Source organism: Coregonus clupeaformis, chromosome 30, assembly GCF_020615455.1.
Source record: "Coregonus clupeaformis isolate EN_2021a chromosome 30, ASM2061545v1, whole genome shotgun sequence".
Taxonomy (NCBI): Eukaryota; Metazoa; Chordata; class Actinopteri; order Salmoniformes; family Salmonidae; genus Coregonus; species Coregonus clupeaformis.
In genome coordinates, this window is record NC_059221.1 from 14,394,692 (window position 1) to 14,410,524 (window position 15,833).

Consider the following 15,833-nt stretch of genomic DNA (forward strand, 5'->3'; position numbering starts at 1 on the left):
TACCACACTGGGCTTTTCTCAGAGGTCAGAGAGAATGACTGACCACTCAGTGATGACCGTGAAGACTGTGGTAGGCTTCTGTCGGTCGGATATGTTGAAAAACCCCTCGGAGGTAATCAAAAGCAGAGGGAAAACAGGCTACGTCTGGGGAGAGGAAATAAACAAACTGCTAACCAACTTAAAGGCACCAGTGTTGGGGTGAGTGAGTTTGTAGAAGACTGTGTTTTCTGAATGAGGTGTTCCACTCCCTGTGGTGGATTGGATACAGAGCAGGGTTGTTGAACTTGTGTTGACCCCTGCATGGTCACCCAGCAACAGGGTGTGTGTGTCACCCTTCCCTGGGCCTGGACTAAGGCCTTTTAGTCTGGAAAATTCCATCCCAGATCATGAGGGGAACAGCTTGGTTTGTTGCTGACAGCCAGGTCCTACATGACAAATATGCTAGTTTGGCAGACTGGCAGCATTGCCTCATTGTATCTGGTTCCTGCCTTTCACTCAGTACATTGGTATTCAGATAGAGGAGGCGGAGGAGGAGGAGGCGGAGGAGGAGGAGGAGGCGGAGGAGGAGGTGCTGTTGGGAGGCAAAGCTGAATACTGTTGGCAAAGACTCTTCTCGTGAGTCAGCAGAGTACGATCACGATGTATTGACTAGATGAAAATGAATCATTTTTGTAAGGATTAAATCAAGCATAAAAGGAACTCAACAAAAGACAACAATTTCAGTGTTAACAGACAGTTACAGTGGTTCCCAACTACAATCAGGATTCAGGAGGAGAGAAGAGTATTGTATTGGTCGTGTATCTACCTCAGCTGGGACGTCATTGTTACTGTACTTGTTTTAGAGAGAGCAGAGCAGCAGTGTTGTGGAAACTAAGGACAGAGCAGAGTCACACACACACAGAATCGCAGCACAGAGCAGACCATCTCATTGTGATTCTCTGCAGGAACTGCCTCGCTCTCTCTCTCTCTCTCTCTCTCTCTCTCTCTCTCCCTCCCTCTCTTTCTCCCTCTCTTTCTCCCTCCCTCAGCACATAATTTAGCAGGCAGAGCGGTGTTTGGGGGAAGGGAGGGGACACACAAGGGAAAGTGATGTGACTGCAATCACAAGAGAGTATGAGGGCAGTGTATCCTTGTGGTCATGTTCTCTCTAAACTGTCAGGCTAAGAGATTTAGGCTAGAGAGCCGTGGGAGTGTGAGTGTGTGCGTGGGTGTGTGGACTCAAACACGGTGACTCATGAGTGTCAGGTTATTGTAAATACAATTAGAAGCTAAAGGATTTGCTGCAGATCAAATGACAGCTGTCTTTAATACACTAAACAACCCTTGATATTTGAAATGATTAGGAGAGTGATGGTACTTAACATTCAGAGCAACATCTCAGCTCTCTTTCAGCCCTCTCTATTTACACTCAAGGACATGAGAGGAAAGACATTTCCAAATGAAGGCATTTCCCCAATGTGACAGGAATGTAATATTTGAACACAACCATGAATGGATTGGAAGCCTGAGAGTACAACGTTGAAAGTGCACATAAACTTTACAAGGCCTTAACAACTGCACATGGGAGGGGCAAAATAAGAGAGGGAACGAGAGGAAGGAGAGAGAACATACTGTAAAAAGAACAGACAGAAGCCAATGAACTTAAATGACATGCACATACCTAGTCCCAGAGATGGAGCAAGAGGCTAACCATGGCCTGAGGGCTATTGGGAGTTACAGCTTATTATATTTATTGGTAATTTCTGACCATTTCCTGTATTTATTTGTCAATTCTGCAATGTTGTAAATACATTAGCTCCATTTGCACTGATATACAGTCCTACCCTTCCATGAGCCAGCTTCAACAGCTGAACATAGCCAGACAAAGGGTAGGTCCAGCTATGAGACGGGGAGATGAGTGGTATTGAGCCCAAATCAGGCTGCTATGTGTGGGTATTCTCATCCTCATCCCCTGGCTTTTCTAGGCCTAACCTGGAGCATAGATTCGGGTAGGAGAAGGGATCAGTGGAAGTATTAAAGCCTAGAGCAGGCCGCTATGAATGGGCATTTCCTCTCATCCCCTTGCCTCTCTTGAGCAGCGAGCCTGGAGCAGCGAGCCTGGAGCAGCGAGCCTGGAGCAGTGAGCCTGGAGCAGCTCAGCTACTTTTTCTCCATGACTGTGCATAAAACATTGTGGGTTCTAATTTGATCAACGCTCCACATTACAGTGTGTACGCACGCACCCACACAGACAGACACAGACAAACACAGACAAGGGAGAACCTCCGGGGGTAATTGGGGGTTGCGGGGTGAGGCGGGGGAGACAGGGGGGAGGTTTCTGGCTAGCTTTTCCCCTCAGTCGTCCCCTTTCAAAGCCCAGTACTGAAATATCTCAGACAGAGATGGGGATTGTTAATTCACTCTCCAAACAACCTTATTTTTTCCTCTAAGGCAAAGCCAAAATCCTGCTGGTGCAACATCAACCTGGGATGTGATGTTAATCATTTGAATATGTTTGAGCTCCAGAAGGGGGACGAATGAATGAATGAATGAATGAATGAATGAATGAAGGCCTTTATTTGCCCTCCTGGGACTGGCTGGACCCAACAGTAAACAACAGGGGTATTTAAAAAGGACATGATGCCAGCTGAAGCTAAAGCTGGCATTGCCAGGTAAATTACTTCCTATTCCTGCCACCTTTGAAAGGTGACTTGATTACGTTACTTTTAAATTACTATTGCTACTGTTATGACTAGACCCAAAGGCTAGGTCCAAAAGGCTTCTTAACAGCTTCTACACCCAAGCTTCTACCCCCAAGCCATAAGACTCCTAAACAGCTAATCATGGCTACCCAGACTATTTGCACCCCCACCCCATCTTTTTACGCTGCTGCTACTCTGTTTATTATTTATGCAGTCACTTTAACTCTACCCAAATGTACATATTACCTCAATTACCTCGACTAACCGGTGCCCCCGCACATTGACTCTGTACCGGTACCCCCTGTATGTAGCCTCCCTACTGTTATTTTATTTTACTGCTGCTCTTTAATTATTTGCTTCTTTTTTTTTTTTTTTTTACATTGTTGGTTAAGGGCTTGTAAGTAAGCATTTCACTGTAATGTCTACACCTGTTGTATTCGGCACATGTGGCAAATAAAAATTGATTTGATCTCCAGGAACATCCATCAATTCATAATTTTTCACCTCACTGCATTTGATCCAAAAGGAAAACTGTCACAACAGAATTGTGTAAGTCATTCAAATGTGTTTACCCTCGCAAGGCTGCCGGTCCAGACGGCATACCTAGCCACGCCCTCAGAGCATGTGCAGACCAGCTGGCTGTTGTGTTTCCGGACATTTTCAATCTCTCTAGCTCAGGCCGCTATCCCCACCTGCTTCACGATGTCCACTATCATCCTCGTGCCCAGTAAAGGGAAAGTAACTGAACTGAATGACTACCGACCCGTAGCACTCACTTCTGTCTTCATGAAGTGCTTTGAGAGGCTAGTCAAAGACCACATCACCTCCTCCCTCCCCGACACACTCAACCCTCTCCAATTTGCCTACCGCCCTGACAGATCCACGGACGACGCAATCGCCATTGCACTGCACACTGCCCTTACCCACCTGGACAATAATAATGCAAATATGAAGATGCTGTTCATCGACTACAGCTCGGCCTTCAATACCATAGTGCCCTCTAAGCTCACCACAAAGCTCACGGCCCTGGGACTGAACTCCTCCCTATGCAACTGGTTCCTGGACTTCCTGACGGGTCGCCCCCAGGTGGTGGAGGTAATGTTGCCTACCTTCTCGACATGGATTCTCAACACAGGGGCCCCACAAGGGTGCGTCCTTAGTCCCCTCCTGTACTCCCTGTATACCCACGACTGCGTGGCGTCACACAGTTCCAACTCCATCATCAAGTTCGGTGACGACACGACAGTAGCAGGCCTGATTACCAACAACGACGGGACAGCCTACAGGGAGGAGGTACACTGCCTGCCCTCCAGGACACCTACACCACCAAGAAGATCATCAAGGACCCCAGCCACCCGGACCATGGCCTGGAGTTTATGATGACTGATTACTGACGAGTGTTTATAAATTCCTGTCTGGGGTTAGCCTACACAACTAAATAAATTGTTTGAGAATGAGTCAGTAATTGGGGTTGTTATGTTTAACATGTAACGAGGTCATATTAGGATACTTAACTGAAAAGGATCAAAACACCTAAAAATAAAGTGATGAGCAGTGTGAAGGTATTGTTACGGTTTTGACGTCAACAACTTTCAAAACAACAGTCCTCTGGCTATTTATTAGACTCAATAATAACACTAATTAGTGATCCAGATTCACTTTGACAGCAAAGTAAGAGTACTCTCATTTCATTTGTATATACTGTATTCTATTCTACTGTATTTTAGTCAATGCCACTCTGACATTGCTCGTCCTAATATTTATATATTTCTTAATTCCATTATTTTACTTTGAGATTTGTGTGTATTGTTGTGAATTGTTAGATACTACTGCACTGTTGGAGCTAGGAACACAAGCATTTCGCTACACCAGCAATAACATCTGCTAAATATGTGTATGTGACCAATAAAATGTTATTTGATTGAAGGTGAATGCTCTAATAAACATAGCTGATGTTGCTGCACTAACTTTTCTGTTTACTACCAATTTATGAACTACAAATAAACGTATAACTAATAGTATATAAACTACTTATAAACCCTTATTTATTCCATAAGTCAATGTTGGTTATCAGACAAAAATAGCAATATCTCTATAGGCCCAACTGTATAAGGAGGCTTTGTAGAGAGAGACAGAGAGAGCGAGGAGAGAAAGAGAGTTCTATTGTAGATGAGCATTAAACATAAAAGAAGAGTTTCTCGCTCACGCTCTCTCAGTACCCATTAGAAGCTGAGGAATGCTCTCAGTCAGTCTGGCTCACTTTGTAAGATTTGTCATAATATTTGTTCAAGAAATACCTGAGAAGTGAAAGCTTTCACACATCTGTCTGGGGAGGTCACAGGAAGCTACTGTATGTCTGTATCTGTGTTACTAGACAGTCTGGAGGAAGTGCCCTTCCCTGTATTCATTCACACATTCAAGCATCTCCGAGTAGCAGTGCTGATCTAGGAACAGTCCCCCATTGGCCATGCTAGTATTCACAAAGCATAGGGAGTAGGAGTGGTGATCTAGGAACAGTCCCCCATTGGCCATGCTAGTATTCACAAAGCATAGGGAGTAGGAGTGGTGATCTAGGAACAGTCCCCCATTGGCCATGCTAGTATTCACAAAGCATAGGGAGTAGGAGTGGTGATCTAGGAACAGTCCCCCATTGGCCATGCTAGTATTCACAAAGCATAGGGAGTAGGAGTGGTGATCTAGGATCAGTCCCCCATTGGCCATATCATTGTATTTATTATGATCTAAAAGGTAAAACTGATGCTAGATCAGCAATCCCTCTCTGAGATGCCTTATGAGTAGGACATTAACATTGATGTTGTGGTTTGTCAGTGCTGTATTTATTTTACACACATTTATATGCATAAGGCACATTTGAGGCAATTACCAATTCAGCACAGATACAAGTTATTCTCTTCACACTCTGCTGGTGAATGTCAATGAGGTGGCAGAGGGCAGGATGAGATGAAACTACAGTCAGTGTGTGTGTGTGTGTGTGTGTGTGTGTGTGTGCGCGCGCCAGAGGATAAAGAAGAGGTAGAGAATGAGACTACCGATTTGGAAGCGATTCCCAAACCTTCCATAACAAAGCCATCACCTACAGAAAGATGAACCTGGAGAAGAGTCCCCTAAGCAAGCTGGTCCTGGGGCTCTGTTCACAAACACAAACAGACCCCACAGAGTCCCCAGGACAGCAACACAATTATACCCAACCAAATCATGAGAAAACAAAAAGAGAATTACTTGACACATTGGAAAGAATTTACAAAAAAACAGAGCAAACTAGAATGCTATTTGGCCCTAAACAGAGAGTACACAGTGGCAGAATACCTGACCTCTGTACTGACCCAAAATTAAGGAAATCTTTGACTATGTACAGACTCAGTGAGCATAGCCTTGCTATTGAGAAAGGCCACAATAGGCAGACCTGGTGGAAACTGAGCTGCAAAATGAGGTGGAAACCGAGCTGCACTTCCTAACCTCATGCCAAATGTATGACTATATTAGAGACACATACTTCCCTCAGATTACACAGACCCACAAAGAATTTGAAAACAAATCCAATTTGGATAAACTCCTATATCTATTGGGTGAAATACCAGAGTACAATCACAGCAGCAAGATTTGTGACATGTTGCCACAAGAAAAGGGCTACCAGTGAAGCACAAACACCATCGTAAATATAACCTTTATATATGTTTATTTATTTTCCTTTTTGTACTTTAACTATTTGCACATCATTATAACACTGTATATAGACATAATATGACATTTGAAATGTCTTTATTCTTTTGGAACGTATAATGTTTACTGTTAATTTTGTATTGTTTATTTCACTTTTGTTTATTATCTATTTCACTTGCTTGGCAATGTAAACATATGTTTCCCATGCCAATAAAGCCCTTAAAAAGACAGAGTGAGAGCGAGAACAAACAAACTGGAGACAGCATAAAATGGCAGAAAGAGACCACAGTATAGGATAGTACTGTGGGAGTTGTTCTGTGTCACCACTGTTTAACTAGCAGAGCAGGCAGCCAAATGATGGAGGCCTCCAGACACCACGCCCAGCAGGGACACACAACATTACAGACTCACTTTAAGTCCCTCCCTCATCCCTCCATCCTCACGCTCTCTATCCCCACAAATCAAATCCAGACCCTCTCAGCACATTCCAGCACCTTTTAATTGATTTCATGTGTAGGGCTCTCCCTCTCTCACCAACCCCCTCTCTCTCTCAGAGAAGAGACACATGCTTTAAAAGAAGAGGAGCATGGAGTCTTTCTTGGAGGAGACCTAATGGGCATGCTTTGGAATTTGGAAGAATAACTGTCGTTAGGGTTTTGCTAAGAGGCTGACAGCTTTATTATCAGTGGAGGGTGTTTAGAACTTCCAGGGTGCAGTATCTGTATGACATAATAATAACGATTATTCTGGTGGTTAAATCTCTCTCTAAGGCAGCAGTTACGGTCTCAGGTTTCAAGCTTGTCCTGGTTTACAACTCAGAAGAATGTGCCATGATGCCAAAGAACGGTTGCAATTGTACCCTAACCAGTCCTTGACTTGGGCAGGAGCTCACCGGAGCGGAGTACCTGCACCTCAAATGTTCTACTGCTTGAGCTCCTGCTCCTCTTATAGAATATTAGCTCAAAAGTATCGTGGAGCTCCTGCAACTAAATATAAACAGTACCGGCACCCAAAATGAGTAGAGGAACCAAGCACTGCCCTAACTGTACAGAACACAACCTCAAATGTTTACTAACTGAGCACACTGAAATGTTAGAAACACTTCCACATGTTCTAGCACTGAGCTAACCAAAGTGGAATAGCAGCCTTTAATCCTTCCCATTCCCCAGTGGGTCATTTTCCCGGGCCTGGCGATAGTGATTGGATTCTATTACATGCTGTTAAAAGATAAGAGCCCAAATGGGAATCTGAAATGAATGGAATAAAATGAATGAGTCAGAGTTATCGATGTTCTTGGAGCGTGTAGTGTGTGTGTGTGTGTGTGTGTGTGTGTGTGTATACACTACCAGTCAAAAGTTTGGACACAACTACTCATTCAAAGGTTTTTCTTTATTTTTAAAATTTTTTACATTGTAGAATAATAGTGAAGACATCAAAACTATGAAATAACACAAATGGAAACATGTCGTAACCAAAAAAGTGTTAAACAAATTCAAATATATTTTATATTTGAGATTCTTCAAATACCCACCCTTTGCCTTGATGACAGCTTTGAAAACTCTTGGCATTCTCTCAACCAGCTTCATGAGGTAGTCACCTGGAATGCATTTCAATTAACAGGTGTGCTTTGTTAAAAGTTAATTTGTGGAATTTCTTTCCTTCTTAATGCGTTTGAGCCAATCAGTTGAGTTGTGACAAGGTAGGGGGTATACAGAACATAGCCCTATTTGGTAAAAGACCAAGTCCATATTATGGCAAGAACAGCTCAAATAAGCAAAGAGAAACAACAGTCCATCATTACTTTAAGACATGAAGGTCAGTCAATACGGAACATTTCAAAAACTTTGAACGTTTCTTCAAGTGCAGTCGCAAAAACCATCAAGCGAATTGATGAAACTGGCTCTCATGAGGACCACCACAGGAATGGAAGACCCAGAGTTACCTCTGCTGCAGAGGATAAGTTCATTAGAGTTAACTGCACCTCAGATTGCAACCCAAATAAATGCTTCAAAGAGTTCAAGTAACAGAACATCAACTGTTCAGAGGGGACTGTGTGAATCAGGCCTTCATGGTCGAATTGCTGCAATGAAACCACTACTAAAGGACACCAATAAGATGAAGAGACCTGCTTGGGCCAAGAAACACGAGCAATGGACATTAGACCGCTGGAAATGTGTCCTTTGGTCTGGAGTCCAAATTGGAGATTTTTGGTTCAAACTGCCGTGTCTTTGTGAGACGCGGTGTGGGTGAACGGAGGATCTTTGCATGTGTAGTTCCCACCGTAAAGCATGGAGGAGGAGGTGTTATGGTGTGGTGGTGCTTTACTGGTGAAACATTCTGTGATTTATTTAGAATTCAAGGCACACTTAACCAGCATGGCTACCACAGCATTTTGCAGCGATATGCCATCCCATTTGATTTGGGCTTAGGGGACTATCATTTGTTTTTCAACAGGAGAATGACCCAACACACCTCCAGGCTGTGCAAGGGCTATTTGACCAAGAAGGAGAGTGATGGAGTGCTGCATCAGATGAACTGGCCTACACAATCCACCAACCTCAACCCAATTGAGATGGTTTGGGATGAGTCGGACGGCAGAGTGAAGGAAAAGCAGCCAACATGTGGGAACTCATTCAAGACTGTTGGAAAAGCATTCCAGGTGAAGCTGGTTGAGAGAATGCCAAGAGTGTGCAAGGCTGTCATCAAGGCAAAGGGTGGCTATTTGAAGAATCTCAAATATAAAATATATTTTGATTTGTTTAACCATTTTTGGGTTACTACATCATTCCATATGTGTTTTTTCATAGTTTTGATGACTTCACTATTATTATACAATGTAAAAAAAATGGGGAAAAAATTAAGAAAAACCCTTGAATGAGTAGCTGTCCAAACTTTTGACGGGTACGGTTTATGTATATGTATATTTACACTACCATTCAAAAGTTTTGGGTCACTTAGAAATGTCCTTGTTTTCTAAAGAAAAGCAAATTTTTTGTCCATTAAAATAACATCAAATTGATCAGAAATACAGTGTAGACATTGTTAATGTTGTAAATGGCTATTGTAGCTGGAAACGGCTGCAAATAAAAAGCCATATCTCAGACTAGCCAATAAAAAGAAAAGATTAAGATGGGCAGTCTGAGATATGGCTTTTTCTTTGCAACTCTGCCTAGAAGGTCAGCATCCTGGAGTCACCTCTTCACTGTTGAGACTGGTGTTTTGCGGGTACTATTTAATGAAGCTGCCAGTTGAGGACCTGTGAGGCGCCTGTTTCTCAAACTAGACATTCTAATGTATTTGTCCTCTTGCTCAGTTGTGAACAGGGGCCTCCCACTCCTCTTTCTATTCTGGTTAGAGCCAGTTTGCGCTGTTCTGTGAAGGGAGTAGTACATTTACATTACATTTACATTTTAGTCATTTAGCAGACGCTCTTATCCAGAGCGACTTACAGTTAGTGAATACATTTTATTTTCATTTTTATATACTGGCCCCCCATGGGAATCGAACCCACAACCCTGGCGTTGCAAACGCCATGCTCTATCAACTGAGCTACATCCCTGCCGGCCATTCCCTCCCCTACCCTGGACGACGCTGGGCCAATTGTGCGCCGCCCATGAGTCTCCCGGTCGCGGCCGGCTGCGACAGAGCCTGGATTCGAACCAGGATCTCTAGTGGCACAGTTAGCACTGCGATGCAGTGCCTTAGACCACTGCGTTGTACGAGATCTTCAGTTTCTTGGCAATTTCTCGCATGGAATAGCCTTCATTTCTCAGAACAAGAATAGACTGACAAGTTTCAGAAGAAAGATATTTGTTTCTGGCCATTTTGAGCCTGTAATCGAACCCACAATAGCTGATGCTCCAGATACTAAACTAGTCTCAAGAAGGCCAGTTTTATTGCTTCTTTAATCAGCACAACAGTTTTCAGCTGTGCTATCATTATTGCAAAAGGGTTTTCTAATGATCAATTTGCCTTTTAAAATTATAAACTTGGATTAGGAAACACAACGTGCCATTGGAACACAGGACTGATGGTTGCTGATAATGGGCCTCTAGATATTCTATTAAAAATCAGCCATTTCCAGCTACAATAGCCATTTACAAATTAACAATGTCTACACTGTATTTCTGATCAATTTGATGTTATTGTAATGGGCAAAAAAAATGCTTTTCTTTCGAGAACAAGGACATTTCTAAGTGACCCCAAACCTTTGAACGGTAGTGTATATGTGTGTATATATAAATATATATACACACATTCATACATACATACACTCATACATACACTCATACATACACACACACACACACACACACACACACACACATGGGTGACAGCGAGGCGGAGGGCTCTGTGGGAAAGAGAGCTAAACCTGGGCTGTTTCCCATCACATATTATTTCTCTCCTCCCCGCTTCGCTTTCTCCATGATATGGAATTTGGAACTTCCACAGAGTTCCACGCAGTTCCAAAGAGCTCCAAGCATGGCACCGAAAAAAGCAAACCAACCACTAGTATGTAATTACACCCGAGGTCAATTTTCTCTGTTGCTCAGTTTAGCAGCAATATTTCAAAGCTAGAATTCCCCGCTTTGAAAGTAACAATTAAAACCAAACTAGGACCAAGAGAAAGAATGGAGAGAAGGAGAGAAAGAGGGCAGAGAAGCTAGTTGTTATTCCTGGGGTTTCTGTGGTTCATTAAATATTCATTGGGACTTGGCACAAAAACATTGTGCAAAAAGGAGATCTAAGGCAGTAGTTAGTTATACAATAGAAAGTGTTCAAACTTGTCCAATGGGATGTTGTAGATAGATGTGTGCCAAATAAAATATTATTAGTTAAAGTAACTGTCCAGTTTCTGTTTCCAGATTTCTATGAAATCTGACCTATACTTAATTACAATATGAGTTAAATAGTTCACCTTCCCCAAAAAATGGTCATTCAGTATGTTAAAAATAAGCTTATTTGTGTTTGAATGGTGTGGGCAAACCCCAACAACAGAATAGTGTGGGCATATACCGGTCATTAAAAATATTCATGCGGGTAGACTGCTGATTGGCCAGCTCATCGTCCTAAGGAGGATGACATCATCCTCTATGAGGAAATAGCAAGCATTTTTGAAACAGTCCGTTTGAGACTCAAGTTTGAGGTGGGGTTTTTCTCCAATTTATGCTTTGGCCACAAATACGAGTATAGGATGAGTCAACAACATTATTTGGGTATGAGTTAACGGAATATAAACTTTTAAAAAGTGAGATTTTCACTGGACTGTTACTTTAACACTTTATATAAATCTGTTGTTATACCTGTGTAGTAACACTGTATCAGCATGTTGATAGTGTAATAGCTGCAATGTTACAACACAGGTATGGAGCAACTTAATGTAGAATGTAAGGGAACAATGGTAGGGCCCTATTAAATCTGTTGTATTTTTTTTACTGATTTCGTTGAGTATTTTCCCAATTTCCATTTTCTCCATTCCAGGTTTCTGTTTTTCTCAATTTGTTCAGGTTTTCACTCTCAAAATCACACTTTTTTAAATAGAAAAACAACAGAATGTGATGTTCTAAGTCCACAACAATGCTTAAACCACATCAGGGGATCACTTTTGAGGTCTGGGAAAAATCTAAAAAGAAATGTTGATTTTGGTTTGTAGTTACCCTTTAATTCAAGTGAGCACCAGCAGTACACCATTGTTTGGTTAGCGATGTTTCTGTAGAGCTCATGTGATTGCAGAGTTTACAAAACAAATGGCCACTGAATTGATGCAAATAATAATGATATCATTCTGCCAGGTAGGCATTGTAATTGAGAAGGTTTTTGGGAAAGCCTTTCCATCTCTACCAGAAGTCAGTTATCATTAGCATCATCGCTAAAGGCTACACAAAGTGTCATTGTTCAGACTTTAAGTATACTATATGTTGACTATCATTATACTGAAAAACACTTATTAAAAGTGTACTTCAATTTCATATGCTTTAATTGTAATGTTGTATATTCATTCAAAATACAATTGGAGTTGTTTTTAAGTTGAATCATTTATTTTCTTGATGAAACTCTGCTTGTGAGTGATCAAGTACATTATAAGTATAGTTTCAGTGCCAATAATGAGTTACAAAGTACTTTCTGAATTCCTGTTCAGAAGATTGCAGAGAAAGAGATAGTTGACAATGATAATGATTGTTTATTCCACATTAGGGAACATGCACAGCTGAGGAACATGCTTCCTGAGAGTATACTTCTTCATATCTCAAGAAAATATCCTTAAGTATAATTTCAAAAAAGTATATTTAACAAAATATATTTAAGCATACTTTCCAAAAATGGATGTGCAATTTTTTTTGCATATTATCCAGCATCCTTTTCTGCAGCTAATGTTTTTATTTATAATTCTGTACTTCAATATATTAATGAAGTATGATTTAAATATATTTCAATATTTTATTCCCGCTTGGGATAACTTGGTCAAATTAATGAATATTCTATAAATTCAATACATTTTTGAATATTGTGTTTACTCCATTTTAATGTCTGGATTCCGTGATTCTGTCCACGTTTTCCACAATACAGATTTTACAGGGCCATACAATGGACACCCACTGTCCAAAAGCAATTTCACCCTAAACACTGCAAAACACTGTGCTCAGCCACAGAGTGACACACACACACACACACACACACACACACACACACACACACACGGCAGCAGGTAGCCTAGCGGTTGAGCCCTTGAACAAGGCACTTAAGCCTAATTGCTCCAGGTTCGCCGTTGATCATGGCAGACCCTGGCCGTGACTCCACTCTCCGAGGGTGTCTCAAGGACAGTTGGGCTATGCAAAAAACACATTTCCAATTCACTCAAGTGTATTAATACACACTTGTACATGTGTGAAATAGGACAAATATAAGCACCCCCCAAATTATTATTACATACACACCCAACCCAACCTCGGTCACAACTTATTCAATGGAGGCTCTGTGCAGTGCCCATCCAACAGGAACAGCCATTTAGCTTTGTGCTAAAGGAGCCAGGGAGCCACTGGCCATGCAGTATATGACTGCAGCTAGCTAAAAGCATTAACCAGCTTACTGCTCTCACACAATATCCATGGGTCATTCAAACCCATTCTAATCCCTAACAGTCATTTTCAAAGTGGTTGAACATGCATACAACAGCTGAACTTTGAAGGCCAGGCAGTTATCTCGGGCCCTGGCTGGCTACCCTCCCTTGTTCCCCCAAAGGGGCCTTTTTGTACTATGACGCAACAATAATGAGCCGCTGCACGCTGTCACAAGGAGAGGGGGAATAGGGGGGATAGGGGAGAGAGAGAGAGAGAGAGAGAGAGAGAGAGAGAGAGAGAGAGAGAGAGAGAGAGAGAGAGAGAGAGAGAGAGAGAGAGAGAGAGAGAGAGAGAGAGAGAGAAATTGCAAGACATACAGAGGAGCCTTTAGCGATTACGAGTTTCCGTCAACTCACTCTCTCCAGCAGCCCCTGCATAACACAGCACTGAGTGCTTTCTGACTGTGAATGTGCAGCAGGCTACACCTCATACACTGCCTTCCACAGATTCAGCTGTTAAAAAAACAGAACATGGGAGCCACAAAATGAATCAACGCTGGACCACATAAATTGACTGAGCCATTCATTCATTGCAGCTCTACGAAAGCCATAAACAAAAGCCACACTGCATGGCTTACTCATTCCTTCTGAAACCAAGACAGCAAACAAAGACTGTGGGAGGAATTAAGCTATATAGTCAATGTTGTATGAAAATGTTTTACGGAACAAGACAACTTATTTCAGTTCAAAAGATTCCCACTGTATTCAAGGTTTATGTGAGGGTTTAATGAGTGTTGATTTCACTGGATCTCTGCTATTCCAAATCACTCATTAGAATCACATCAAAGTTGTGGAGGCCGAGCGGTATGTGTGTGTGTGTCTGGCTCAATAATTAGCAAGAACGAACGATAAATAACAATACATTTTATTTGCACATTTCAAAATACCCAAGGACACTTACAGAGTAAGGAATAAAATAGTGAATATAAACATGGCAATATTAAAATGGCACCCCAAAAATAGCAAGCTCAATAATACAGGGGGGAAAAACAACAAGGTCATCAAGGCAGTTAAAATTAAGAGGCTAACTTCAACAACCTCAGCATCCCCAACATAATTGGTAGATAAAAAAAAGAAAAAAAAGAGCTATACCAAAGTTTTAAACTATAGGCTGAATCCTAGTCTGAAAAGGTGGGTTTTTAGATTGTTTTTGAAGGTTTGAATGAAGTCGGATTCGCAGAGTTCATGGGGGAGAGATTTCCAGAGAGTGGGGGAGGCATAGCTGAAGGCATGATCCCCCATGGAGTGTATGGTGAGGGGGGTGACCGGTAGACCAGAGTCAGAGGATTGAAGGTTGCGAGTGGGGGCGTAGATGTGTAGCACATCAGAGAGATAGGAGGGAGCCAAGCCATAAAAGGGATTTGTAGGTGAGGAAAAGGATTTTGAAATTGATCTGGAATTTGATTGGAAGCCAGTGGGGGTGTAGGAGTGTGGTGTAATGTGCTCCCAGGGTTTGGTGCGGGTGAGGAGTCTCAGAGCTGAGTTTTGGATATACTGAAGTTTGTTGAGGGAGCTGGCAGGGTGTCTATACAGGAGAGCATTGCAAAAGTTCAGGCTTGAGGTAATGAAGGCATGTAAGGGAGGGGCGGAGTCTGGCGATGTTCTTGAGATGGAAGGAGGCAGATTTTGTGATGGTTTTAATGTGGGTATCAAAGGAGAGTGTGGAATCGAGGATGACCCCCAGATTCTTCACCAGAGAGGCAGGACAGATAGAGCAGCGATAAATGATAAGGTCAAACTCCTCCACCTTCTTCAGGAGACATCTGGGCGACCACCAACATGGCCTCTGTCTTATCGCCGTTGAGCTTCAGAAAGTTGGAGCTCATCCATGTGCCCCAGGGTGACAAACTGCTGCCTGTCCGACAGCCAGGGCTGTTCAGGTGATTCCCAGGGTCCTCTCCATTCTTTCAAGGAGGATGGAATGGCAAGCAGTGTCAAAGGCAGCTGGTAAGTCCAGTAAGATGAGGAGGTACAGTGCCAGCCCAATGGGACACATTGACAATGTCAACTATGAGGGGAGAAAGTGCAGGAAGACAGGTCTTGACTAGGGAAGTGGGCATAGGGTTAAGTGAGCAGGTTTAGGCTTTGGTGACTAGACCAGAGATGAACGCAGCATCAACAGGGAAGAAGCCAGAGAGGGAAGAAAGTGTTGCTACCATTTATCCATCACTCTTTCAATAGCCAAGCATGCTCTAAAGTAAATAAACCAGTAGCCTAGTATGGGTAGGCTACGCGATAGGAGCACGACATTATAGACTATTTAATCTCAGAGCCTATACCAAGACAGGAGAAACACAATCATGTATTGATAAACAAAATATTGAACAACAATTCATCTTTTGCTAATGTGGGCT

The 15,833-nt window shown here is 42.4% G+C and overlaps 1 protein-coding gene across 1 annotated transcript in view; it reads right to left on the bottom strand.

Annotated features, from left to right (window-relative positions):
- Nucleotides 1-15,833, bottom strand: part of LOC121545850 (low-density lipoprotein receptor-related protein 1) — a 147,986-nt gene that overhangs the window by 116,566 nt on the left and 15,587 nt on the right.